The sequence below is a fragment of the Elephas maximus genome, chromosome 2 (assembly GCF_024166365.1).
Source record: "Elephas maximus indicus isolate mEleMax1 chromosome 2, mEleMax1 primary haplotype, whole genome shotgun sequence".
NCBI classification, from domain to species: domain Eukaryota; kingdom Metazoa; phylum Chordata; class Mammalia; order Proboscidea; family Elephantidae; genus Elephas; species Elephas maximus.
Genome location: NC_064820.1, coordinates 76274303 through 76300790, shown reverse-complemented (window position 1 = coordinate 76300790; position 26488 = coordinate 76274303). Strand labels below are relative to the sequence as shown.

Genomic DNA, 26488 nt, shown 5'->3' with positions numbered 1-26488 from the left:
CAGTGACCAGCGCATAAATCTGCAGTTTGATCCTGGAAGAATTCTAAGGATCTAGAGTTGAGCTAAGGAATTGTAGCAATGCTCAATTCTGGTTTCAAAGGGCCCAGGGAAAGCCAAAAGCCCTGGCCGGCTGGCCATGCCTCCCAGTCTCCCAGCTGCAGGTTTGCCTCAGTTAGCCCAGCAGCCCAAACTTTCCCTTGCTCAAAGTCAACATGACATGATTTGTTCCCATTTGGCTGTATTAGTTCTGCAAACCAGATACCAGCGACTGCACGCTCGGGAGAGTCTGCCCTTCTGGAACGCCATTTGTTTGGCAAGGCCAGGCCACTAAGGCATTTTCACCTCTTTAACGCTCCCAGGACAGAAGACAAACTTTGAGGAATTCCTTTTTTCAAAGTTTTTTTTTTTTTTTTGCCCCTTCCAACATTTTGTTTAAGAGAAAATGAGATGTCTATCTTCTGTTTCCTTATTTTTTTTTCAGGAAAGCAAAGGGTTGTTGACTTCCTCCCTCTCCCCTCCCTTCCTTCCTTCTTCCCGAAGGTACTCATCTGAGAAAAAGAGAACGAAGTATTGTTCCTGTTCTCTTTCTTAAGTCATCTGAAACACTGTCCCTGCGAGTTCTTTAAGTTCCCTTCAATCTGTACACAAGAGAAAGAGGGAGAGAGAGAGAGGGAGAGAGACAGAGAGAGCAAGGGATCAGGTAAAGCATTGGGGCTGCTGCAGCCATTCAGAACTCAGGAGCTGGTAAGTTACCCATGCAATCGCTTCTACTTCCATTTCCATATCCCGGGGATGGAGACAGCCGTGGGCATCTTCACTAGAAAATAACCTTGCTGGGCGTAGTCCTTAATCAAAGGGTAGGACTGATGGATGCCCCAGAATGTAAGCTTATACCTTTTTTTTTTTGGAAGAGAATACTGATGCTTTGCAGAGCTGAGACTGGAAGAACTAGAAATAGACCTTGCAATGGGGCTAAGGAGGACACTGAGTTAATCTGAATTCTAGCTCTGATACCATGGCTGGGTTAACCAGGAGGCACTGGGGTTTGTGCTGTGTTTCACTGGAGGATTCACTCTTCCTCTGGGCTGTATCTTGGGGACCTTATCATGCTGTCTGCTAAGAACTGTGGTCAGCTCTGGGGTTTTTGCTACACGTTTTCTGGATTGAGGTGCCATTCTTGTGTTCTTTTCTTTCCATTCAATACCCCTATGTTAATTAGAGACTGTTATTCTGCATCACTGAAGTAGGAGGGAAAAAACGGGGATGTCACTTTGAATTGTACTGCGCCTGGGGGGCTTGTGTGTTTAGGTTCATGAGTGGGTTGAGTGTAAATTTATTGTCCACTGTCAATGTAAGATGTCATCTGTCACACAAAAGAAGAGGAAGATTTTGAAGCATGTAACTTTAGTTTTGGAAAGCAGCATGTGGCTTATAAAGGAGGATTAAAGTTGATCGCTTATGTCAGTAAGGGTGAAAAACTAAGCTACAGATGCAACTGAAAAACATTCCCCCAGTGCCTGGTTTTCTAAGCGCCAAATAGAGCACAGCAATCTAGGCAAGCTTATACACAACTAGTTTGAAAATGTCTAACTTGTTTCAATTAAATTCATCAGAAAGTATAATGTTACCAAGAACTCATCATGGCAAACCACAAGGCAGCAAAGTTCACATTATCAAAAATAGATCAGCAAGGTCATTTTGAAAGGCTGTGTATATTTATTAAGAACTTAACTCAAGGAGGTATTGACTGGGTGAAAAGCAAAGTCCATGCATTTTAAAAAATATATTCATTTCTATGAAATTTACTAAAGTCACCTGGGATGTGAAGGGTGTGACAAAAATAGCTGGTCTCTCATTTATAAAATAATTCGGCCAGACTAGGCATTAACCACACTCAAGCAATTAATCTTTATTTGAAACTGAGCCATCATCTTAATGGGATGAGAAAATAGGATAGAACTGGACGTTTATGTGGGTTTTGTCTCATTAGTCATACGCCTTTTTTCTTCTCCTTTTTCAAGAAACTTTCCTTAAAATGAGCAACATAAAAAAGACTTGATTCGCGTTTGCTGACTTAAGGATGACGATGTGAAATTATTCTAGTAACAGTTCGAAATGGTTTCCAGCCCCTTACCATACACCCTAGCCACCCCTCTTCATAGATCTTTAGGTCAAAAGGTAGCTGGGGCTGATCAACTTGGGTATTTTGCATCTTAATCAGCAATTGTGACCCCGGTAGAAAATTCAGGGCTGCAATCTTGACTTGCTTCTTTCAGTTTCATTTCTGTCTTTGATGATGTGTTTAATTTTATGCCAAATTAAAGCAATATCAAAGAATGCTCTCTAGTTTTGATTACTGAATAAAAGCATCAGGTCCAACACAATATGAAAAAAAGGGCAGCAGAGTTGTGCTGACTAAAGATGAGCAATGCAAGGCAAAAAAGATGGGAACATCAATGGCTCAGAAAACAGCCCCACTCCTGGCATGTGTCTTCATTGTGGCCAAGATTAAGGAGCTGGGGGGTATATTATGTATTTTCTTAAAAAGGAAAAATACATTATTCAATATTTCCAGTTACGGTGTTAAGTCATTGCCATGAGAATATTTGTTGGATATTTCAGCTACCTTAAGAAAAAAAGCCATCGACTAGTTTAGTCTAGTCGCTACCACTCATTTATCTTTACTGAACTCCAAAGAGTAAGTTGACATTCGTGGAAACTTCCAGCATGATTGGGGTCATCAGATGTTCTCTCATGATATCATTAGGGGAACTCCAGCTTGGAATGGTCCAGAATTTGAGAAAAATTTCTGCCCAAGCTCTATATATCACTAAATTACAAATTAGTCATATGGATTTTAAATCATGTTAGGATATTTGTCTGGTAGATTCGTGTGCTGGGATGTGAATGAAATTACAGCAAGTAGAACATCAAAAGCACAGACTTTGTTGTTAGACAAACGTATGTTTAAATTTCAGCTTTGTCATTTACTCGCTGCAGGCTTTAGGCCACTAACTTGGCTCTCTAGCTCAGTTTCCCCAAATGTAAAATTGCATCAATATAATAGAATTGCTGCGAGGATTAAATAAGATTGTTTATGTAAAGCAATTAGCACATGCTTGGCAAGTAGTAGGAGTCAATAAATGTCAGTTGTAATTTCTCAACAGAGTCACATACTAACACACTTAAGGGTACTGTATTTTTTAAAAAATTTTTATTGCACTTTAGATGAAGGTTTACAGAACAAACTAGTTTCTCATTAAACAATACACATATTGCTTTTTGACATTGGCTATAAATCCCACGACATGTCAACACTCTCCCTTCTCAACCTCGGGTTCCCTATTACCAGCTTTCCTATCCCCTCCTGCCTTCTAATCCTTGCCACTAGGCTGGTGTGCCCCTTTAGTCTTGTTTTGCTTTATGGGCCTGTCCAATCTTCGGCTGATGGGTGAACCTCAGGAGTGGCTTTATTACTGAGCTGAAAGGGTGCCCAGGGGCCATACTCTCAGGGTTTCTCCAGTCTCTATAAGGCCAGCAAGTCTGGTCTTTCTTTTTGAGTTAGAATTTTGTTCTGTGTTTTTCTCCAGCTCTGTCTGGGACCCTGTATTGTGATCCTTGTCAGAGCAGTCTCAGTGGTGATAGCCAGGTACCATCTAGTTGTACTGGACTCAGTCTGGTAGAGGCCATGGTAGATGTGGTTCAGTAGTCCTTTGAACTAATCTTTCCCTTGTAGGGGTACTGTGTTTTTTTGAGGTAAAGAGTAGAATACATTGCCTGTGATTTGTGCCACTATTCTTTGTGTGTGTGTGTGTGTGTGTGTGTGTGCCACTATTCTTAATACTGAACACCAAATCTCTGTCGGAACAAAAATTATTCCTCATGGCTTCACTTTGTCATACAGGGTCACTGTGAGTTGTAATCAACTTGACAGTACATAACAACAACAACATAGCTTTAGAGTTGAACATACATTAAATGAAGATGTTCTGAACCCCAAATTCTTGCAAGATAAAGAAAAGTAGAGTTTGATGTATTGACGTTCACTTCTGCGAATGGCATAAATGCGAGATTTAGCCTCATTAAAATGCCAGCTGTGTTAAACAGAGCTCAATGCAGGGGAAAGGTTGCCTCGTGATAAAAATTTTCAGTTCAGATGAATGCGTGAAGACGCTGCAATTATGTTTTAGACGTTTTCTTCTCCCTTTCACCCACTTCCCCAAGCTCTCGAACTCTGTCTTTGGTGACCTTTTCCTGGCCACCAATGGCTATAGTCTATTGTGGCTGTTCCAGGACTCAGCCAGAGAGAAAAGGGCTTGAAGCAACATGTCCCCCACCTCTCTCAAGGCTGATCACACTGGGAGAAACCTTTTTCCTCCAGCAGTTTACAGTGAGCCACTCAACTTCACACCGATAATAGAATTCCATCATCACCACATTGTATGTGTGACTGCATGTGTGTTGTATATGTGTATAGGGTGCGTGGTTGGTCCAACTTCTATTTTTCTCTCACTCTAAACTTTAAAACCTACATGCTGGTTAGTTTCACAAGTTATAAAGATACTTTAACTTAGGTCTTGTCTTAGTTAAACTGCCTTCCACTTTCCAAAAACAAAACACACAATAACACAACACCACCACACCACCAACAACCAAAGCATTTGAGGTTTTTTTGTTAGAATAAAAAAAAAAAAAAAACACCCAACAGTTGCCATCGAGTCAGTTCCGCCTCATGGCGACTCCATGCGTGTCAGGGTAGAACCGTGACAGGTTCTGGTATAATACGGAGACTTGTTTGGATGCAGCATCTTCTTCTGTCTTCTTCAAGATTGTACTGACATGAAATATAAATACACATTCTAAAAACCATAGTTTTAAATGGAATTACTATTCAGCATTGGATGTTCTCTTTCAAAATTGGTTTTGAATATATGGATTGTTATTCTAGGAGCTGTAAATGTTATGGATTTAAAAAATATGCTAGCCAGTCAAGCAATCCGACAAGACTGATCAATATTTATAACCCATATACCACCAAACCAAAACCCGCTGCCATCAAGTCAATTGCAACTCTTAGTGACCCTGTAGGACAGAGTAGAACTTCTCCATAGGGTTTCCCAGGCTGTACACTTTACAGAAGCAGACTGCCACATCTTTCTCCCATATAACCCATATATAAACCATAAAGAGATCAATTACTTTTTTTTCTATAAACACTGTAATTCTGTATAAATAGCATATCTTGATTTATACATTTCTATATTATTTGTATAATATAATGAGCATGCATTCTTTCAAGAGAAATAGCTGTTAAAATTTTTCTATTATTTTAAATATTGGTAGATTTGATCTCAGAAGGTTTTTTTTTATTTTGTTTTTAGAATATGTACTGTGCTGAACCTGTTAGAAGTTAGATCCTTGTCCTTAAGTTTGTGTGACATGGAAAGGCAAAATCTGATAACAGGGTTTGAAAAACCAGCACCCTCAAGTCATGTTAAATCTGCTTTAATTATAAGAAAAATGCAAAGCCTATAGGAAAAGTGTTCTGGCTTCCTTGATTGACTTTATACCTAAATCACTTGATTTTTTTTTTTTTTTCTGATATGATTACATGGCTATGAATCTGAGCAGTAACGGACACAGGTCTTCATCTAGCAGGAACACAGAGATAAACGTTTTGATGTGCAGTCACAGAACCAGCTAGCCTAATGAAGGCTGTTTTTTGTTTTTTTTTTTTCTTTTGACGGTCCAAGTATCAAATACATTGGGATAAAATAAGGATATTTAAAAAAAAAAAAATTTAGGTAAAAGAATAAGAACATTTCTCCAGCAGAAGTTACATGTAATACACAAGCTCACTAGACTGAAAGCACCATGAGGACAGGGACTTTGTTGTTCACTGCCGTATGCCCAGGACCTAGCATTTTATAATAATAAAAACCAGTTGCCTTCAAGTCGATTCTGACTCATAGTGACCCTATGTCTATCAGAATAGAACCGCGCTCCATAGTGTTTTTAATGGCTTGATTTAAGGAAGTAGATTACCAGGCCTTTCTTCTGAGGTGCCTCTGGGTGGACTTGAACCTCAAACCTTTCAGTTAGCAGCTGAGGGCATCAACTGTTTGCATCACCCAGGGACTCCAACATGATAATAGGTATATAATAAATATTTGTTGAATAGATGAATTCATGAATAAGTGGGCTAGAGAGTAAAATATGTTATCCTTATTTGATGCCAAATAAAGCAATTAAGAAGTTAAAAAAAAAAAAGTTAGTCACATTTTTTGGGACTGTACAATGCCAAACTGCCAGTTTGACGTGTCCTCCATCTGAGCTGGCTGAAATGATAGGCTTGTTCCACCACTATGTGCATGGGTCTGCTATATGTATATTAAAGGGCCATCTTGGCAAGGACCCCCAACCAAAAAAACCAAACCCACTGCCATCGAGTCGATCCCCACTCATAGCGACCCTATAGGACAGAGTAGAACTGCCCGATAGAGTTTCCAAGGAGCGCCTGGCTGATTCGAACTGCCAACCTCTTGGTTAGCAGCCATAGCACTTAACCACTATGCCACCATGGTTTCCGCAGGGACCCCCACCTACTTGCTTATGGAGAATAAGCATATATCAGACACACAGAAAAAACTGTTGCTTGCATTTTATTTTCCATTTGTTTTCTGGGCAGATGATGGGTTAGCAAATTGTTTTTGGCGAGAGAGAGAGAATCGTCATTTGTTTTTCCTTGACTAAAGGAGCTGTGAGCCAGGCTTCAGCCTCATAGGAAATGCTCAGCGCATTCTGGTTTTTTATAGGCAGGGCAGTAAATCCAAGGTAAAGGGATGCCACTTGGGCTGAGTTTACACAAACACATGGGGCGAATTCAGGGAGGGAAATGATATCCTTGTTGAGCACAATGCCCTTTCCTTTATTTAATTAGGCAAAGCAGAGAGCCAAAATGAATAAATACTAGATTGAGACAGTTTTGCATTTATCAGGCAAGTTTGTAGTGGTAAATATAAATGCTTAATAACAAGTTGGGATTTTGGATGTTGTTCATTACATTTAATGACAGTGGGGTCCATGATTTCAGTTACTTGTAGCAGAAACTGAAAAAGCTCTCTCCTTGATGTCAGGCACCAGTGACATGCAAAGGCAATTTTGACCCGTTGTCCTATTTTCTTTCCATATATTAGGGCCCTACTTTGACCTCATTCTATGATGGCTACTTATACTGTGAGAGAATGCTACAACAATGTACCACTACCACCAACAACCACCTTTAAGGAGTCATTACCAGGTGTGAGGCTTAGTTAGAACTTTACATATATTATTTCACTTAGAAACCCTGGTGGCATAGTGGTTAAGAGCTACATCTACTAAACAAAAGTCGGCAGTTCAAATCCACCAGGCACTCCCTGGAAACTCTATGGGGCAGTTCTACTCTGTCCTATAGGGTCGCTATGAGTCAGAATCGAAAAACCACGGTAGTGGTTTTTTGTTTTGTTTTTTTTTTGGTATTTCACTTAATCCTCCCATTCTAAGAAGTAGATGTTTTATTCCTCCCCATTTTAGAGATAAAGAAAGGCAATCACCTTGTTTAACACATAAATCAGAGAGAGTAAGTGATTTGTTTAAGGTCACTATATATGTTGTTTGTTTTTAGGTTTCTTATTAAAGAGAAAGTGCCATATATAGCTAATAGGTATGTGTGTGTGTATGTATATATGTACACATATATACATATATGTATGTGTGTGTTGTGTATATACACATATATATATACACCCGTTGCCATCAAGTCAATTTTGACTCATAGTACGTGCGTATGTATGTAATTAATTATTCCCATAAGGCAGTATTCCCTAAAATGTGGTTGCAGGACCAGCAGTATCGACATCACCTGGAAGCTTGTTAGAAATGTTGAATCTCAGGCTTCACCCCAGACACTCAATAATAATTAGCATTTTAACAACATGCCCAGGCGATTCAGGTGCACACTCAAGTGTGAGCAGCACTGCCTCAGGGTTCTGACCTATTGTACACACACGGATCTCTGAAGATAAGTTCCTGTTCTGAGGAGTTACAAAGCCATTTTTTAACTTTGACCTTGTCCAAGACAACATAAACCAAAAGAAAAAAATAACCAAACCCGTTGCTGTTGAGTAGATTCAAACTCACAGCGACCCTACAGGACAGAGTAGAACTGCCCCACAGGGTTTCCAAGGAGCGGCTGACGGATTCAAACTGCCGACTTTTGGTTAGCAGGCAAGCTCTTAACCACTGCACTACCAGGGCCCCCAGAGAACCATTAAGCATGCTTTTTTGTGGTCTCATCCAGCGAGTTAACTCAATACCAAGGGATCCCAACAATCTCAAAGAGGAAAAGTCTCAAGTATTGTTTTTCAAGAGTATTCTGAGCAGCAATCATAAGAATCACCTGGGGTGGATTCTAGCCCCTTCCCTAGAATTTATGAATCTGGGATGAGGCCCAAGGCTGTGCCTATTTCACAAGCTACTGGCTGAGGGTAAGGAAGTCTCCCAGGGAGGGCAAGGACTAGTATTTTGGGGACGTCACCGCCCAAAGTGTCCGGATTTTCTAGCAAATTCAAATGCTATCTAAAAACGAGAGAAAGAGAGCACCACAGAGACCTTCCAGTAGGGTCTTCCTTTTGAATGTTTCATAACGGGGACAGGAAACCCTGTCACCTTCCTTGTGGCTTCCCAGGGGAGAGGAATGGAGCCCCCAGCTTGCAGTATCACAGCTCAGGAGGAGTTGCCAGTACACGTTTCTCACTCTTCCCAGTTAGAAAACTCTACAGAAAGAATCCTTAGAGTTTCCTTTGCATTGGGGACTCACCGTTCTCTCTTGGAACAGAAATCAAGAGGGGACTATTGTTGGAGGGGTGCGGAAAGGAAACAGGGCGGAAGAGAGCTAGGGGAGGACCGGAATAGCCTCTGGTTTGCTTCAGCCTGGACAAAACGGGGCCTCTGCCTGCGTGGAGACGGTGGGCTCTCCCCCTTAATCCACGCGCTCTGGCTGTCTTCCATGGGAATTGTAGGGGATGGAAGAACTTCACTTTTTTCAATGCTATTTGATGGAACACCTACTAAATACACCACTACTATTTCTTGCTGGCTGTTTTTCATAGTTGAGGCAGTTTTCCTCCCTACAGCAGAGTGGGTCCTCTACTATTCCCCAGGTCCTTCTCCAGAGTGCTTTTCTGGGGCTGGGTGGAGGGGGGAGGGAAGGAATAAAAGACAAAGAGTGGTCTTCCAGAATTATGCCCCCCCCCACACCAAAAAGAAGAAAGTATGTATTGGGCACTTTGAAGGTGCCAAGGAGGATTACATTAAATCTATCAAGATGGGGTTTCTGAGCTACTAGGACTTGAGTTCTTAGGTGGCAAGAGGAACAGACAAGAAGTTCTACCAGGTTACCATTAGGCATATCCAGGACCCTGCCTCCTACCTGTGTTTTAAAGAGCTGAGCAAGATGGGAATATTCCGAGCATTGGCTTTATTGGCCCTCAGGAGCCATCCAGTAATGCAACGAACAAGTCGGCACCTCCTCCAGCAGTGCCCGAGTTCACCCCCCCGCCCCCTCCCCGGGCATCCCCCGTGATGTCGTAGCACAATCACCTGTCTCTCAGCTCCTACAGCTCCAAGAACATCAGGCCCCAGGTGATAATTTTTATCTCCTGGCTGCAGCCTGGGCCCCAGGTCTGATCGAGGATGTTGGAGAAGGAGTGAAGAGCCTAGCTTTTGGGAAAGAAGATGCAGCCCAGCAATACATAATTTTGAAGCAGGTGATCCCATTTGCTGTGTCTTCAAGGCCTCTTCGTGCTCAGACATCCCACTGTAACCTGGCTTACACTGGCTCCTTTGTGTTCCTTCACAGGCTAGCAGGAGAGGGATTTTGGCATCACATACTTAATACATACCATTTGGAAGAACTTTTAATGGTGAGCAAATCCCGTCGCAGAAGGATTAGGGCATAAAGTACCAAATTTCTTTGCCCTTCAAAGAATACAGGTATTTGAGGGTGGAGGGTTAGTTGGTTGATTTGATAAAGTCCTGACTGTTGCGTATATACTTTACATGTGCCTCACACAGCAGTATCTGACCACACACAACACAGCCTACTCAAAATCATTGGTTCTTATGGAAGGAAATCACAGATTAGCATCAAATTGTTTATTAGCTCGAGACTGTAGCATTTGGTTCTCAGTCCCCTGTACCTCCAAGCAGATTTACTAATTACATTTTTCTTAGCACTGTTAAAATGAGTTTGAATTTTGTTAGCTAGAGACTGTGAGGATGGGAGAACACTGAAAGAGTCTTTGAGTATTATTACAAGCAATTTATAAAGTGCCTTGTTCACTGTGTGTGTCCTTTTGAGAATATCAGTAATGCAAAAGAAGACTAGACTTGGAGTCAGAGAAAAGATGTTTGGGTGTGGTTACTGGCAGATCAATGAACCCAAATGCATATGAGAATTTATTACATGAATAAAATGACATTGCATATCAGAAAGGGAAAGTTGTTGCAGTTAATGATGTTGGGACAACGGGATGGCTATTGGGGAAAAACTTGTATCCTTACTTCATTTCTTACATTAAGATAAATCCCAGGTAGATCAACAATTTAAAATGTTAAAAATGAAAACAAAAATATTAGAAAAGGATGGGAGGTTATTTTTTAAATCTTGGAGTAGGTAAATTCTTTCTAAGTTTTACAGAAACCCACATACACATGCACCGGTTGCCACAGAGTCAATTCCAACTCATGGCTACCCAATGTGTGTTACAGTAGAACGGTGCCACATAGGTTGGTTTATTGGAAGTAGATCTCCAGGCTTTTCTTCAGAGATAGCCTGGGTGGACTTGAACTACCAGCCTTTCAATAAACAGCCAAACACTTAATCGTTCATGCCACCCAAGGACTCCTTAGAAAAACCCAGACGCTTTAAAATTTTTATAAATCTTATTACATTAAAATAAAAAATTCTGCAGGGCCAAAACTCAATAAACAAGGTCAAAAGACAAAATCCTGGGGAAAGCATTTGCTGTATGTAATATAGGGTTTAATATGAATAACATAATCATGGGAAAATGACATGGAACAGATACTTCACAGAAAATGAGCTATATTTGGCTCTTAAACACATAAAAAATAAAAGATACTCATCCTTATTTGTTTTTTGTTTTAACCTGATCAGATTGGCAAAGATGAAACATTCGATAGCATCTTTGTTTCTGGCCCATTGCTGTCAAGTCGATTCTGACTCATAGTGACCCTATAGGACAGAGTAAAACTGCCCCATAGGGTTTCCAGGGTGGTGTAGTGGTTAAGAGTTATGGCTGCTAACCAAAAGTCGGCAGTTCTAATCCACCAGGCGCTCCTTGGAAACTCTATGGGGCAGTTCTACTCTAAGTCACTAGGAGTCAAAATCGACTCAGCAGCAATGGGTTTGGTTTTTGGGGGGGTTGTTTCTGGAAACCTGGGGGGGGACAGTGCTCTAATACATTCTTTGTGTAATTGTGAATTACTAAAACTTTTTCTATATAGAAAGCAATTAGTTAATGTCTATCAAAATGTAAAATTGACTTACCTTGGAATTTATCCTACAAACATGCTGATAACATTGCAAAATGACACAGGTACAATGCAATACGTTTGCTACAGCATTGTTTGGAGCAGGAACAAACGATTGAAATAGCATGAATATTCATCAATAAGGGACTGGTTAAATTAAGTATATTATATCCATACAGTGGAATATTATGCAGCCATAAAAAGAATAAGGGAACAGAATTGAGACCAGAAATAAAACCCTTGCATATATGCTCAATTGATTTTGACAAAGGTGTGAATGTATTGCAGTGAGAAAAAGGATAGTCTTTTCAACAAGTGGTACTGGAACACTTGGATATCAAAATACAGAAGAAAAAAGCAGGAACTTAGACTATTACTTGACACCATACACATAGATTAATTTGGAGTAGATCATAGACCTAAATGCAACAGCTAGAACTATAAAATTTCTAAAAGGATGCATAGGAGAAAATCCTTGTGACCTTCATGTAGGCAAAGTTATGACACAAATGCACAAACAATAAATGAAAGAAGTCAGTAAGTTGAACTTCATCAAAATTAAATACTTTCTTCAAAAGAAGACATTGGTATAGAAATGAAAAGACAAGTCACAATCTAGGAGAATATATTTGCAAAACATATCTGTAAAGGATTTTTTCGAAGAATATATAAAGAATGCCTACAACTCAATAGTAAGAGAAACAATTTAAAAAAATAGACAAAAGATTTGAATAGATACTTAACCAAAGAAGATTGACAAATGGCAATGTTTTACATAAGGAGATATGCAAAAGGGCATGCAGTGTAAATCAATTTGGAAAATGCAAATTGAAGCGATGATTACACACCACCATGCACACACTGTTGTTAGCTGTCTTTGAGTCAGTACCCCCCACCCCCGCACTCATGGGAACCCCATGTACAACAGAATTCGACTGTTGTGGTACATGTTTTCAACATCCATCTCCACTGACAGAAAAGTGGTGGTGGCTGTGCTTGAGTTGAAATGGCCGTGAATCGAACCTGGTCTCTGTATGGAAGATGAGAATTCTGCCACTGAACCACCACTGGCCCCCTACACACCCAGTATATATATTAAAAAAAAAAAAGTCGATTCTGACTCATGGTGACCCCGTGTGTTACAGAGTAGAACTGAGCTCCATGGGGGTTGTCTTGGGCGTAATCTTTATGGAAGCAGATCTCCAGAACTTTCTTCTGTAATGCCACTGGGTGGGTTTGAACTACCAACCTTTTGATTAGTAGTAGAACACAAACCATTTGTGTCACCCGGGAACCTCATACACCCACTAGAATATCTAAAACCAAAAAGACTAAAATTACTAAGTGTTGGTAAGGACATGGAGAAACTGGAACCCTAGTACACTAGTGGTGAGAATGTAAAATGGGGCTGCCATTTTGGAAAATTGTTTTGTAATTTCTTAAATAGATAAATATATGCTTACCATATAGCCTAACAATTCTACTTCTGGGTAACCACCCAGTGAAATGAGGTTATATAGCCATCACACAGCCACACGAAGTCTTGTACACAAATGTTCCAGCAACATTGCTGATTAGAGCCTCAAACCAGAAACAATCCAAAGTCCATCAAATGGTGAGTGGGCAAACAAAATGTGGTATATCCATACAATGGAATAAAAAAAAAAAAAAAACCCAAACCAAACCCGTTGCTGTCAAGTCAATTCCAACTAATAATGACCACATCAGATAGAGTAGAACTGCCCCATAGGGTTTCCAAGGAGCAGCTGGTGGATTTAAACTGCCAACCTTTTGGTTAGCAGCTGAGCTTTTAACCACTGTGCCATCAGTGCTGCATACAATGGAATACTACTCGGCAATACAAAGGAACGAAAAAGAGGAAGACCCTCAATGAGATGGATTGACACAGTGGTTGCAACAATTGGCTCAAGCATAACAACAATTGTGAGGATGTCACAGGACCGGGCAGTGTTTCTTTCTGTTGCACGTGGGGTTGCTATGGGTCGGAACTGACTCGAGGGCACTTAACAATACAAAGGAACTACTGATACATGCAAAACCCAACGACGTAGATAAATCTCAAAAACATCATGCTAAGTTAAATGATCCAGACACAAAATACTACATATTGAATGATTTCATTTATATGATATTTCTGAAAACACAAAATTATAGAGACAGAAGATTAGTGTTTGCCTGTGAGCTGGGATTGACTGCAGATGAGCATAATGGAAATTTCTGGGGGTGATGAATATATTCCAAAAGTAGATTTTGGTGATGGTTGCACAACTGTGTAAATTTTCTAAAACTTATCACACTGAACACTTAAAAATGTGTAAATTTTATGTAATATGTGAATTATACCTTGATAAAACTATTTGAAAAGTTGAGGGAAAATGAGGCCATTCTGTATGTTCTTATATTAGAAAAATCTCAAACATGTATATTTATGTAAAAAACAAGGGTCTGCCTGTATATAGAATGCTATCATTTTTTGAAAAAAAAAAAAAAGGATAGCATTGAATACTCATAGAATACCTTTATAAGAATACTATCATTGTTAGGTGCCATGGAGTCAATTTTCAACTCATAGTTACCCAATGTGACAGAGTAGAACTGTCCCGTAGTGTTTCCTACGCTGTAGTATTTATGGGAGCAGATCACCAGCCAGGTCTTTTCACCTCTGGAGAAGCTGGTGGGTTCAAACTGCCAACGTTTCAGTTAGCAGCTGAGCTCTTAACCCTTGCACCACCAGAGCTCCTTAGAAGGATACCATGGACCAGCTAATAGAAGTTGCCTCTGGGCAGGGCAGCAGGAGCTGGAGGACAGGGGTGTAAGGAAATTTTATTTCATACTATATCCTTTTGTACCCTGTCAAAAAATAAGAAGAGGAAGAGGAGAAAGTTAGTTTTGAATCCCAGATCAGCCACATGAGCTCTGGGCTGGTGGGCCAGTCTGAACCTATGGTTCCTCAGCTGTAATCGAAGGGGTTAGACTCATTGATCTCTAAGGACGCTTCTGCTCTAAGAAGTTAAGGATGATCATCTCCCACCCATCTACATTCCTCTTGTCCTTTCCCTGCCAGCATGTCACCACATGCCTCCTAGAAAGCAACAACCAAAGGCTTTGTTTTTTCTCAGTCACCTCTCAATTTATTGGGTCTCTGTGAAAACGTGGGTGTCAACCAGGGTGAGGTGGGTGTCAACCAGGGTGAGATGGGTGCCCAGAAAGCCAGGAGAAAAAGTGGCAAGGCACTATAGGGAGAGGTATGATTACAACCCATGTCCTTGGGGCAGCTGGTTGGAATCAAGTCCTAATCCTCCTGCTTGCCAGCAGTGTGACCACTCTAGTTTCTTTGTCTGAAGGTTTGACAGGGATAAAACAGCACAAACCTCTTAGGGTTAGTTGTGGGGATTAAGTGTGATGATTCATGTAAAGTGCTTAGCACAGCGCCTGCCTCAGAGTGATATTCGGTAAATGTTAGCCCTTTTAATTATTAGTTTGAACTCTGCCTGCTCATGGAAACCCTGGTGGCATAGTGGTTAAGAGCCATGGCTGCTAACCAAAAGATTGGCAGTTTGAATCCACCAGACACCCCTTGGAAACTCTATGGGGCAGTTCTACTCAGTCCTATGGAATTGCTATGGGTCAGAATTGACTCGACAGCAATGGTTTGGTTTGGGATTTGGTATGCCTGCTCATAGGACCAGGAGCTTTCTTGGGGGTGGGAGGAAAAGAGAGCTCTAATTTATGAAGCTATGTACTCATTGACACCATGAACTGGGAGTCCTGAGTATTATGAAATGGTTTGTTTTTCTATCCAACAAACCAAAGGAAGAGGCTGGAAAAATTCTGCTGCTTCCAAGCCAGTATCTCTGAAGGAAACACCTTTTTCTAAGTTCTATCCCCTGGAATCTGATGTGATGAATTTAGGCTGTAAAATTCTGAGATTGTGCCATTATGTGGGGGGCTGAGCCAGTTAAGTAAAACTGTGAGTTTCAATTTATATGATAAGTGTGCTTTAAATTACATTTAGATCAAAATATCATTAAATATGATTAAGACCATTGTACAACCTCCTCTCCAAGGTAGTCTCTCAATAAATACGATTGAATCCAACCTAACTCAACCAAACCAAACATATTTCATCACCATGACATACACAATGCCCCTGTTCCCAGCTTCAGTGCCTGGACAGCACAGCAGGGATGTAAGCTAAACCATAAAATTCTCTATGGGTCCCTGTAACTTCAAGCCTCAACCACAGAGAGCAGCCCTACCTCCAAACCACCTCCTCCGATTTTTTTTTTTTTCTGACAGCTTTTAAGTGAATTGAATTCCTTGCCTGTGTATGAGGTGATAATAAACCTGTCTTCCATGTATTATCTGCCTTATACGTTATCTGAGCCCTAGTGGTGCTGTAGTTAAGAGCTCGGCTGATAACCAAAAAGTCAGCAACTTGAATCTACCAGCTGCTCCTTGGAGACCCTATGGGGCAGTTCTACTTTGTCGTATAGGGGCTGCTCTTAGTCAGAATCAACTGGATTATGTCCTAGAACTAGATTCTAGAAGGTAAAGTTTAGTTTCATGTTTCCCCTGCTCACTAGTCCTTTCTAGTTTGCCTGTTCTCCCTATCTACATTGGAACTATATCTGTCAGGGACTGAGTTTTTCACTATTTTTGTTCTCTCTAGGAGTACAAAATATGATACCTCCATATTCTGGCTGGTCTCATATTAATTCTCACTGAAATCCTTTGAAACAGCGATTATGCCCACTTAAGAAATGAGGAAACTGAGGCTCAGAGAGGATGAAGCATTTGACTGAGATCGTATAGCTCTGTGAATCTTCGGAAGTCCATGGAGTTATTGCAAGTGGTCTGTGTATTTAGATGTCAAGCGCTTAGTGTCTGTAGACTGACTAAATAATGTTTTAGAAGTATGCGTACTTCTATTTTTCAAATCTAATTATGTTCCTCTGGCAATTAATAAGATATAAATTGATTTAAGAATGTTACTGAATTCAAAATAGCTTTTGGTTATTTTGTATTTTTTTAACTTATCGGGGATTTGCAAAATGAATTTATTGTAAAAAGTTACAAAAGGGTCCTTGGGCTGAAAAGGCTGAGAATCACTGCAGTAAACCAAAGCTGGGGTTCAGCGATAAATTTGGGGGCATGTTTTGGATAATCAGAGGAGCCCTGGTGGTAAAGTGGTAAAGCGCTCAAGCTACTAACCTAAATGTCAGCAGTTTGAACCCACCAGCTGATCCACGGGAGAAAGATGTGGCAGCCTGTTTCAGTAAAGATTACAGACTTAGAAACCTTATGGGGCAGTTTTACTCTGTCCTATGTGGTCACTATGAGTCAGAAACAACTCAACAACAATGGGTTTGTTTTGGATAACCTAGGACTTCTGATGGCAGTGAGCCTTTCCATTCTTAAACTGCTACCTATGGTAAATTTATGTATTTGGTAGAAATCTAGAAATTGTCTGGAAGTATTCATCATTATTGTTTAAATTCTTTCTTCATCTAACAACTATCTCCAAAAAACCTCCTAGTTCTTTCATTATCTGAGTGACCTTGGGTAATTTGCTTAACCTTGTTGTGTCCTAGTTTCCTCACTGATAAAATGGGGGAAAGAGTAGTACCTCCCTCAGAGGATGCTGTGACAGTCACATGAGTTAATGTAACTGTCTTTAACACATTCTTGTTGCATAGTAAACACTCAGCATACATTATTGTTATTGTTGGTATTATTAGGCATCACTTGCCTCAGTTTTGGCACATAGCAGGGGCTCAATAGACATTTTTGGAATGAATAAATAAATGAATTAAAATGTGAAATGGGAAGAAAAAGAAATTCTAGATATGCAATTCTATTATCTACATTTCCTTAGTCATAACCCACAGTCAAAGGTGGACAGGATAGCTGCTTTTATCCAAATGCTACTTTTGGGTGAGTTCAAGCCGGAGAGACGATGTTTCGGTATCTGATCCAGCTGACTTTACAAGACTACCAACACTATATGTAAGATGCATCAAGATTTGCATTTAAGGGATCAAGTGGAAAGCATTTGGGCTTGGAACTGATGTGAAGTAGAGGCTTTATTCCTCATTAAAAACCATAAGAGGAAACAAGACTATGAGACCGTCTAAATAGGACGAGAGAAGCAAAGCTTTCTTGCCGCAAACCAAAATGCTGAGGACCACAGTTATAAGAGGGTCAAAGGAAGTTAGAATGACCTTTCATAGCAGGCGCAATGCTTATCTGGCTTAAAATTTCACTTCCAGATCACCCCATGGATAGTTATTTAGCTTTATTACATCAACTTCTGGGCTGATAGACAAGTTTTTTTTTTTCTTTAGTGTTTGCAAAACGAGGGGTTGAAGGTAAGAGAAAAGAACTTGTTACTAGACTTTAAAAGATGGGGCTGGCATGAGTTTCTGTGCTGGCTGGCATAGTTTTTTTTTTTTTTTAACAAAGGTCTTCAGGCAAATAGGCCAGTGTAATGATAATGAATTTTTCAGAATTGACTGCTTTTTCCAAGAGCAGGCATTAATACTCATCAGCAGCTACCATTCCTTCGCTGGCCCACGTAGGGTAGGCTCAGTGCTGGTGCTATGGATGCTATAGGGAACAAGACGCGGTCTGAACGTTTTAGAAGGTCGCAGTAAATTAAAGTCTATACTGAATGGAGATAAATATGCTTCCCTGTCACCTCTATCCACTGGCCCTGTTTTTACTCATTGGGACCACATGAAACAAACCCCGTCCTTCCAAATGTCAGCTCTTGTGCTTAAATATAAGCCATCAATTGCCCAGGCTGCTAATACATCACGTGCAAGATTCCTTTAGCCATGACAATAAGGTTTTATGTCTCCTCACCATCAGGTTATAGTCTTCTGCATACACTCTAGTTAGTCTCTATCCATAATGTGTGACCCAGGACTATCCAAACATCTCAGTGGACTTGGCCCGTACAGGTCACAGCTGGTCTCTCTGAGGCCCACTGTAGACTCACAGCAACTGCTGGGATTCTCCCTCAAAAGGTCCAAGTGAAGGAGCCAAGAGTAGTATTTTAGTTATCTAGTGCTGCTGTGACAGATACCACAAGTGAGTGGCTTTAATGAACAGAAATTTATTTTCGCACAGGGAGGCTAGAAGTCTGAATTCAGGGTGTCGGCTCTAGGGGAAGGCTTTCTCTCTCTGTCAGCTCAGAGGAAGGTCCTTGTCTCTGAGCTTCTGCTCCAGGGCGATCTTCATATTCTTGGCATCTCTCTTACCCCATCTCTGCTTCTCTTGCTTGCTTGTTTAATCTCTTTTATATCTCAAAATAGATTGACTCAAGATATACTCTAATCCTGCCTTATGAATATAATAAAGATAACCTAATCCTCATTGACATAACCTAATCCTGACTCATTAACATAACAAACACAACCCATTCACAAATGGGATTATAACCACAGGCAGAGATTAGGATTACAACACATATTTTTGGGAGACACAATTCAATCCATAACAAGTAGAAAAACAGGTGACTGAGAATGAGAATTATTAATTTGTCTTAATATTTTCCTAGAGCCCCAGCCCTAGTATTGTTTTAAATATTCCTCTTTCTTCCATACAACCATGATAATAATATCTTTGTACAAGTGTTAGGAAGATCAAATGCTAGTAATAATTACTTATTTATTGAATGCCCTTTTTTCGTATGTGCTGGGTGCTTTATATTTCATGCTTTATGGAATCTCACAGTAACTTTGCAAGGTAGGTGTCATTATGTCATTTTTTGTATGACAAAACTAAGGCTCAGAGATTAAGTTTACCTGCCACAGCTGGTAAATGGAAGACTTAGAATTCAAACCCTGGACTGCCTGGCTTCCAAGTTTGTGCTCCTTCTTTTACATGGCTAAGCCTTGCTGTGATACAACACACTTGAACATCCTTAATACTTTGCCTGGCCAATAACCCACTGCTGTAGAGTTGATTTCTACTCATAGCAATCCCAAAGGGTTTCCAAGGCTGTAAATCTCTATGGAAGCAAACTGCCACATCTTTCTCTGGCAGAGTCACTGGTGATTTTGAACCACCGACCTTTTGGTTAGCAGTCGATTCGTTTTTACCACTGCACCTGACCAATAGGTGCTCAATAAATGTTTGTTTCCCTTTCTTTTATTATCCTTCCTCTTCCCCCAAATAATCACATTCAACCCAAAAATGAGGAAGAGGGCTTAGAGTTGCCAGAAGTATGTGCCAGACACCCAAAGTGATCATACAAGATGAATTCCAACATGGTGTGGCTGGTAGCCATCTAAGCCTCTTCAGTGGAGCTATGGGTCTGTTCTACAGAACCCCTATTAATATCTACTAGGCTGGTTAATTTACTATCAAGGGAAGTCTGGGGGTTCTTTCTAATCACCCCCTACCCCTTATAGCTTTCTCTTCTTTCTTTGAATAATTCCACTCATTCCCCAAACCATCCAAATAATTCAGCGTCTTTTGCGAACTCCACAGCACCTCAGACCTGGTCCTACCTTCTTTGGACCTTCAAGTCCACAGGTCAGAGCAAGGTAGCTAGCAAGTGCCACCACCAGGAGAGGAAGGGAGCCTCAAGGCAGGGTGCTCTTTGGCTCCTCCTACCCAACTGGGGTTCTTTATGCCTCTTTGAGAGCTCTTTCCTGTCACATCATCATAAGCAACTGTCATGCTCAAGTTCACTGCAAGTGGGGAAAGTCAAGTCCTCCCAGGAGGCATTTGGAAATGGGAAGGATGCTTTTTAGTTATCACAGTAACTATTGGTGTCTGGTGGGTGGATGGGTGGGGGATAGGGATGTTAAAGTTCTGCAGTGCACACAGCAGTGTGGCACAACGAAGAATGAGTTCACAAATAACAATAGTGTCTGTCCCTCTTGAAAAGGCCAGGGCTGTGACAGCCTTCTTACCATTGTCTCTTCATGCCAAACACAGTACCAGCTCCTCCAACTAAGCTCACTACAAATCTTTTGATTTGAATGAATGTTCTCCTTCATCACCTTTCCCATCTTTCCACATGACTCCTCCTCACTGGAGGTTCTGAAAGAGAGCGGTCCTACTAGCCTCTGATTTCTGAAACTGATTTCAAAGATGTAGGCTTTATTCAGCTCTATCTCATGTATATTCCATTCTCCTTTCCCTCCCCTCATCCATGAATTTTCAACAAACTGGAGACCCACAGATCTAAAGAATGCCTTCTGAAATGATTAGTAGTGATTTACGCTTAGAGTAAAGCTCAGAGACATGGCTTTCTAGGGTAATTTTGGGTAGGAACATTTTCCCTCCAAAGTGAATTTAAATGTCCCAAGTAGATATTAGGCTGATGGCCTAACTGATTAAGTTTTTATGTAATTAAGGCTAAGTGATTTAGTCAAAGCAGCCGCAGTAGCCCTGTCCACTTCCCCTCTCAGACCCATGAAGCTATAGTCTGGGACAGGTGGAGGAAGGGAAAGGCCTCTTGAGGAGCCAGCGGGAAAATGTTGAAGCATGATCTGACCATCTTTGCCATTCTGGCTGAAATTTCAGGAAAGCTGGTATTGAGTAGATGTAGGACTCCAGCTTCCTCCAGGACAGATTCTCTGTTATAGGAGAGTCAGAGGGGTTCGTACCCTGGTCCCAGCTCAGTGATAGCAGCCTAATGCTGCAGTGTGAACATCACAGCTGGAAATTTTCAGAGTTCATTGGTTTTACTTTCTGGCTGATTCCCTTGAGAAGACCCTTAGCTCCTTTCCCTTTTGTAAATTTCAGAGAGAAAGTTTTCTTCCCACCATGGGAATTCCCATCTCTGCTCCACTCAGGGGCTCTCCAATTTTCTTATAGGGTGTTAAGGGATCCTTTAAAAGTTCTTAAAAAACAAAGTTTATTTTTACTCTCCAATTGAAAACAACTCTCTGAGGAGGAGCATAGCTCAGGTCTGGTAAGGAAGGATCATGAAACAAAACATTTAGTAGGGGAGGAAAAACTAGTATGTACTAAGCACTTACTATATCCCGTTACCAGTTGTTGTCTAGTCAACCCTGACTCAAGGTCCACGTGTGTGTCAGAGTGGAACTATGTTCCATAGGCTTTTCACTGGCTGATTTTTCAGAGGTAGATCACCAGGCTTTTCTTCCAAGGCACCTCTGGATAGATTTGAACCTCCAGCCTTTTGGTTAGCAAGCAGCCAAGTGCATTAACCCTTTGCACTACCCAGGGTGTCCCTGCGAGCTAGAGTACTCCCAGAAAACCAGAACCTATAAAAGCAAGGAAGAGGGGGAGGAGGGTGAAGAGGAATGTAAAATGGCATCAGGAGACAAAGAAGAGCTAGTATAGCCAAGGGAGAACACGAAGTATAGCCTAAAATAAAACAAGCACACAAAACACTTGGGAAGTAATTTACTGATTAACACAGTTATTGAAGAACTACTTTTTCTACTGTTACTCTGTCTTTATCCATTAAAAAAAGACAAAGCACTTTTTCTAAAGCACAGGTAGCCATAACCTGAGGTAAATGGTTTAACCTTGCTTGTATTCTAGCCATAAAGCATGAACTCAAGTACTGCTTGCCCAATGAAGTATAAAGTTTGCAAAACTCTTTTTTGTATTTTTTTAATTTAAGTATTAAACCCATTGCCATCAAGTCGCTTCCGACTCATAGTGACCCTATAGGACAGAATAGAACTGCCCCATCGAGTTTCCAAGGAGCACCTGGTAGATTCGAACTGCCAGCCTTTTGGTTAGCAGCTGTAGCTCTTAATCACTATGTCATGTTGTTAAATACCCACCCACTGCCTTTGAGTGGATTCCGACTCATAGCGACCCCACAGGGTTTCCCAGGCTGTAAATCTGTACAGAAGCAGACAGCCGCATCTTTCTCCCACTGAGCCACTGGTGGTTTCCAACCAGGAGCCTTCAGTTAGCGGTTGGTTGCTTTTACCATCGTTCCACCAAAGTTCCCGTATTATTACATAAAATGCCTGTTTAGGAAGGGAATGCTCCACCAGCATTATATGTGCCTTAACTAGTAGTCAACACCTAGCAGAGCTAGTTGTCAAAGTTTATTATAAAAAGAACCTAGCCCTTGATCACTTAAAATGGAAAAGAAAATAACAAAGGAACAAGCCCAGGCACCATTAAAGCATTGTCTTGGTTCAGAGAGAGATTCCTGAGCTAAAGAAGGCATCATTTACTGGAATGGAAAAATATAGGGCCGGAAATTGCTCAGAGGTCTCCTGTCTTTTCCTGTGCACATGGAGATGCACACTGTGTTGGCTACTGTTTTGGATCCAAATCTCAGTTTTAGAAATAGCCAGAGTTGTGTCCTTGGAAAGGGAGAGGGCCGTGTGGTGTATTTGTGTGTGGTGGGGTGGCAGTGGGGGAGGTGGGAGGATGTCGGGAGGAGCTGTTTGGATGCTATGACACTGATTGTCCTCTGGACTGCTTCCTGTGCCTTAACAGACAGTTATCAGAGCTGAGCTGAGGGATCGGGCAGCTTCTCTGGGCTTAAAAACCCTCCAAGTCTCCTAAGGGGGTCGGTGGTGGTTCAGTGGTGGAATTCTCCCTTTCCATGTGGGAGACCTGGGTTTGACTTCTGAACAGTGAACCTCATGCAGTCATTGGAGGCTTGTGTGTTGTTGTGGTGCTGAACAGATTTCAACAGAGATTCTAGACTAAGACTAGGAGGAAAGGCCTGGCAATCTACTTCTGAAAATTTGAAAAAAACAGTGACAATCCTATGGACCGCAACAGTCCGATATGCAACCCATTATGGGGATGACGCAGGACTGGGCAGCATTTCATTCAGTTGTACGTGATTTGGGGGCTGAGTAAGCAGTAACTAACAACAATAGTCTCCTAAACTAGCTCTGAAGTGGAGCCAAGACTGCCCCACTGACAACACAGTCCAGTTCTGCATGTTTACACTGTGTTTGAATAAATAAACAATATTGGTCAACAATCTCATGTCAGACACTGTTTTAGGCACTGGGAACATATCAGGGAACAAAAGACAAACACCCCCATGCTCATGAAGCTTGCATTCTAGTAGAGGGAAAAGGACAGTGAATAAATAAATAAATAATCTAGCGTGTTAAAATAGAATAGTCTCACTGAAAAAGGTAATATTGGGCAAAAAGTGAAGGAGAGAGCCAAATAGGCATATGGAGGAAGAGTTGTCTAGGCAGAAAGAGCAGCAAGTGCGAAGGCCCTGAGGTGGGGGCATACATGCTGTGTGCAAGAATCAACCAGAGGCCAGCAGGGCTGCAGTGGAGTTGGCAAGAGAGAGTGTGGTAGGGCACGAGGGCAGAGGCTAGCAGGGAATTACACCATGTAGAGCCTTGTAGGCCAGAGTGTGAACTTTGGATGAGATGGAAAGCCACTGGAGGATTTTGAGCAGGAAAGTGAAAAGTTCTGGCTTACGTTTCAATAGGGTCAGCCTGACTGTTGCTGAGTAGACTAAAGGGAGGCAAGGGTGGAAGTAAGGATAAGAGTTAGGAGGCTATTGTGACAATCCTGGAAGGAGGTTGTTGTGGCCTGGACCAAGGTAGGGGCAGTGAAGGTGGTGAGAAACGGCTGGATTCTGGATATATATTGAAAATAGAGTCCATAGAATTTGCTAATCCATAGGCTGGGGTACTCAGTTGATCTGTCCAGGAGAACGTAAGTGAACTCTGAAGGAATGGTGAAAGGGTTGGTCCTTCTCCACTCAAGAGGTAGTAAAGGAAGAAGACAGACAGCTAAAGCAGGCTGAATTCTTCTTGGTACAACCATTTCCCCTTTCTTCCTTTGTTCCTTCCCGTTAATTGAGGGCCTATTACGTGTCAGGCACAGTGCTGGAATACAATAGTGAACATGAGCTAATAGGGTCTCCACCCATATGGAGCAAACTGTCTGTGGGAGAGTCAGACGTTAAGTGAATAATCACACAAATAAGTGTAAACTGACCACTCTGATATGTGCTATGAGTGTCAAAATTGGTAATCTGCCCAGGCCAGGAGGTCCTGAGGAAGGGATGCTTGATCTGAATAAATATGTATTACCCACGCAAAGGGAGATGGAGGGTGGGGAATAGTATTCCAGGTAATGGAGTTGCCCCGTACAAAGGTTCTGAGGGTGGAGAGAGTAGAATGAGGAACTGAGAGAAAGCTTGGGGAACACAGGCAAGATATAGCTGGAGAAATTGATGGGGTCAGACCATATAGGACCTGCAGGCCATATATAAATTTTGAACTTTATCCTAAGACCAATGGGAAGCTACTGGAGGCCTGTAAGCGGAATGACATGGTCATATTGCCTGTTGAGAAGCTCGCTATGGTTGCTGCATGGAGAATGGATTACAGGCGTGGAGTAAGCGTAATGTGGGAGACCACTTATGAGGGAATTGTAGCACCTCAGGTGAGACAGTGGCTGCTTGGAGCAGAGAGTTGGTTGTGGAGATCATGATGAGAATAAATGCAGAGATTTGACAGGTATTTAGAAAGTAGAACTTGTTTTTTGATTGGCCATGAGAGATGACAGAGTAGAGTTCAAGAACAATGCCTAGTCTTTGTTTAAAATAATTGTACAACTGGATGTAAAACTCTCCCACTTGTAGAGTTCACCTACTTGTATTAGACCAAGTCACAGGGGAAATTAAAAATTTGATTTTTCTACATATCTTGAAAAATAACAGTTACTATATGATGGGTTATGCCTGTGGAGCAAACAACTGCAGCCCTGCGTATGGGAATGGGAATGGGATAGATGGTCTCCTCCAGGCCCCTCCAGCCCATAGCCTGGTTGGAAACTGAATTGATGGAATCTTGCATCTAAGATACAATCTCTAAACCAGTGCTGCTTAATAGAAACATAATGCAAGTCACAAATGTAATTTTATGTTTTTAGTAGCCATATAAAAAAGTAAAAAGAAGCAGGTGAAATTAATTGAAATAATTTATTTAACCCAATACATCAAAAAATATTATTATTTCAACATATAATCAATAGAGTAATTATTAATAAGATTGTTTTAGTTTCTTAGTGCTGCTGTAACAGAAATTCCACAAGTGGTGGTTTTAAAAAACAGAAATTTATTTTCTCACAGTTGAGGAAGCTAGAAGTCTGAATTCAGGGCATCGGCTAGGGGAAAGCTCTCTCTTGTCTCCGGGGGAAGATGTCTTTCAGTTTCTGCAGACTCGGCATTCCTTGATTTATTGGCAATCTCCACCTGACCTGTATCTTCCCCTCCCTTTCTGCTTGCTTTTCTATACCTAATCTGCTCTTTTTATATCTCAACAGTGAGTAGGTTTAAGACACACCCTACGCTGACATGGCTTCGTTAACATAACAAAGAACCCAATTCCAAAATGGGATTACATCCACAGGTATAGGGGTTAAGATCTAATACATATTTTGGGGGTACAACTTAATCATAACAAAGATATTTTACCTTTATTTTTGTACTGTCATTGAAATCCAGTGTGCATTTTTTATACTCACAGTGCATGTCAATTCAGACTAGCCACATTTCATGTGCTCAAACAAAAGCCATGTGATTACTGGATTGGATAGTTTTGTTCTAAACCACGGAAGCAGCCACATAGGTCTTAAATCCATACACAAAGCACTGGAAATATAGGTCCTTCTGTAGTAATTTAGAGAGCCCTGGTGGTGCTGCGGTTAAGAACTTGGCTGCTAACTAAAAGGTTGGCGGTTCAAACTCACCAGGCGCTTTGCAGAAGAAAGATGTGACAGTCTGCTTCCATAGAGATTTATACCCTTGGAAACCCTGTGGGGCAGTTCTACTCCGTCCTATAGGATGGCTATAAGTTGGAATCGACTCAATGGCAGAGGGTTTGGATCTTTTTTTCTGGTAGCGCAATGGCAAAGTGCTCAA

General features: G+C 41.2%; 1 protein-coding gene across 3 annotated transcripts in view; it reads left to right on the top strand.

Moving 5' to 3' along the window:
- The window catches only part of ZNF366 (zinc finger protein 366), an 83085-nt gene that overhangs the window by 115 nt on the left and 56482 nt on the right, over nucleotides 1-26488 (top strand). The window contains exons 2-3 of one of the 3 annotated variants that reach the window (XM_049865360.1): nucleotides 9712-9809; nucleotides 9902-9965. The gene's annotated coding sequence lies outside the window, so the exon portion shown is untranslated. Of the gene's footprint in view, nucleotides 1-571; nucleotides 745-9711; nucleotides 9810-9901; nucleotides 9966-26488 lie in introns of those variants that run through there. The other 2 variants (XM_049865370.1, XM_049865350.1) reach the window with 2 other exon arrangements.